The following is a 3,015-nucleotide window of genomic DNA, read 5'->3' on the forward strand; positions in this document are numbered from 1 at the left end:
CTAGGCTAATCTTCCACCTGCAGCGCCGGCACACCGGGTTCTAGTCCCGGTTGGGGCGCTGGATTCTGTCCCGGTTGCCCCTCTTCCAGGCCAGCTCTCTGCTGTGGCCAGGGAGTGCAGTGGAGGATGGCCCAAGTGCTTGGGCCCTGCACCCCATGGGAGACCAGGAGAAACACCTGGCTCCTGCCATCGGATCAGCGCGGTGCGCCGGCTGCAGCGGCGGCCATTGGAGGGTGAACCAACGGCAAAGGAAGACCTTTCTCTCTGTCTCTCTCTCACTGTCCACTCTGCCTGTCAAAAAAAAAAAGGGGGAGGGGGGCGTCTCGCCCAAAGTCACCCAAGCAGTAAATGGCAAGGCCAGAACTCCAGCCTGGGCAATACCACTCCCACTGCGTGGCTCTCTTTGCAGCAGTGACTCAGAGGTCATGAGCAGCGGCTCCCCACTGGTGTGCCATCAGCACCTCCCAGGGGTGTGCACGTCCTGACTCACGTGGCAAATGGATTTCTCTCACCCCTGTACTAGTGTGTTAGACAGGGCTGACAAACCCTGGGGCATAGGAGGGCACTGGAACATGGGCAAAGGAGAGAGGCTTGCTGGGGCCCAGGAGGGCTGGGGTTGCTGGAGGCGGAGTCCTGCCAGGGCACCACTCAGTGGGTGCTGAAGAGTGGTCCAGAGAGGAGGGTCCTCACAGATTTCGTGAGGCCGCCACATTCGAGGTGATTTGCTGCAGTTCTTGCCAGCTTGCTTAGTGTCTTTTGGTCAGCCCTCCTGCTGACAGAGAAAAGAACTATGGAAGTGTGTGGCGAACACACAATGGTTGTGAACTACTATTATGCGATCCAAACTTCCTTTTCATGGAGGCCTTTTTTAAATTTGTTTTTCTTTTAAGATTTATTCATTTATTTGAAAGGCAGAGGCAGAGAGAAAGAGAGAGAGTGAGGCAGAGAGTCTTCCATCTGATGGTTCACTCCCCAAATGGCTGCAATGGCTGGAGTTGAGCCAATCCAAAGCTAAGAACCAAGAGCTTCTTCCAGGTCTCCCATGCAGGTGCTGGGACCCAAGGACTTGGGCCGTCTTCTACTGCTTTTCCAGGCCATAGCGGAGAGCTGGATCAGAAGAGGAGCAGCCAAGACTCGAATCGGCACCCATATGGGATGCTGGCACTGCAGGTGGCAGCTTTACCTGCTATGCCATAGCACTGGCCCCTTAGATTTGTTTTTAAGGATATGTTTCATCAAAAACACAGAAATACATAATTTGTGGTATGAAGTGCGGTAGAGCCCCCATCGTGTTCCCTCTACACAGTGAGACGTGGCCTGCCTCCAGCCCTTGATGTCCCTGTGCACTTGTCCGTCTCCTGCCCAGTGACACACACACTTCAGAATGCCTGTGTCGGTGACCCCCAGCACGGATGGGCTGATGAGGAAGAGTCATCGATGCTTTAGCAGTGCTCCGAGGTAGGATCCCTGGCCATGCAATGATCGATTTTAAAACAAACCTACAGTCTCACCAAACGGAATACTCACTTAACATACAATCCAACTCCTTGGTGTCTGCCCGGAAGTGTTGAGAAACACGTGCACACCAAACCACCTGCCCACGATGTGTCTGGCAGCTTCATTCGTGTTTGGCAAAACTCAGACACAAGCAAGACGTCCTTGAAGAGGTAAACGGGGCAGCAAGCCGTGGCACACACACAGACGATGGAGTGCTATTCAGTGCTAAAAAGAAGCAGGCTGTCAAGCCACGACGATACAGAAGAACTTCCAGGTTGGTTACTGGGTCTAGAAGCCAGCCTGGGGAGACTGCACACTGTGTGATTCCAAACGTTTGCTGCTGGAATTCTGCAGAAACCTGTGCGTTCTGTTTGAGGTTAATGGCTCAGAATACAGGATATATATTGGAGACTGGAAATGTGAACGCCCAGCGGAGGCATTGAACTTGACTTCAAGAGGCACTGGAGACAGGGAAGATCTTTAGGGGGTGGCAATGGGAGGCGGCACATAACCACGTGCAGCTACTGTCAGCGCTGAATGAAGCAGGATGGAGATCTGTCGGATGTCTGAGAGAAACTCAGAGCCACCTAAGAAAACGGGAACACCACAGTGCTGATTTACCGTAGGTCAGTGTGGGTCAGGTGCATTTCTCAGGTTCTGGGAGAAGGGCTGAACCGGCTCATTCACAGCGATCGAATGTGTCACACGGTGCTAGGCGCTTACATGTTTATTAATGTGGGACCTTATTGTTTAACCCAGCCACACTCCAGTGAGGGGAAGGCTGTCCTTTTACAAACAAGAAAACTGAGGCTGAGACCATGTGAGTGACAGACCCAAAGTCATTCCCTCAGCAGATGTTTTGCTGGGCACAGTTGGTGAGGAGGTGGAAATCGGACCAGATGGGGTCCCGCAGGCCAGCCTCAGGCTGTGACTCCAGGAGGCGGGGAAAGCAGGGAGCGAGCTGATGAGATGTCCGGGTCCAAGAGCTCCCACCGCCGCCGGCGAGGTCTGGGAGCAGAGGGAGACTTGCGGGCCATTTTGGAGAGGGAAGTAAGAGGCTCCTGGAGAGCTGCCGGGAGTGGGTGCTGGGGGTCCTGGACCACGTGGAGAGACCTAAGACGCAGAAACCTCCAGCAGTTGATGACAGGTTGTCACAATGACTGACAGGTTGTGGCCCAAGGGCGTGGAGCAAATGCAGGAGACAGGAAAGATTGCAGCCGAAGTCAGCCCCCAGTCCCCTCTTGAAGGTGGCGGTGCAGCCCCAGGCCCCTGGAGGCGACCAACTGGGCTCCAGCGTGGCTTCCTGGTCTCAGAAGTGCCTGCGGTCTCCATCTCCTCCCCAGCCGTCAGCCTCTTCCCTGCCACCAGTTCTCGCTCTCAAACAGAGCTGGTTTGTGATGACCACTATGGCCCAAAGGATCTCCCTTCCCGAACTCTTCAAGGGACAGAACCCAAGCGTTTCCCAGCCTGGCTGCCTCTGGGGTATTGAGAGCAACGCAGGCACTTCCCTGCCCCTCT

Source organism: Oryctolagus cuniculus, chromosome 3 (assembly GCF_051225735.1).
Source record: "Oryctolagus cuniculus isolate XC-2025 breed Fujian yellow rabbit chromosome 3, ASM5122573v1, whole genome shotgun sequence".
Lineage (NCBI taxonomy): Eukaryota > Metazoa > Chordata > Mammalia > Lagomorpha > Leporidae > Oryctolagus > Oryctolagus cuniculus.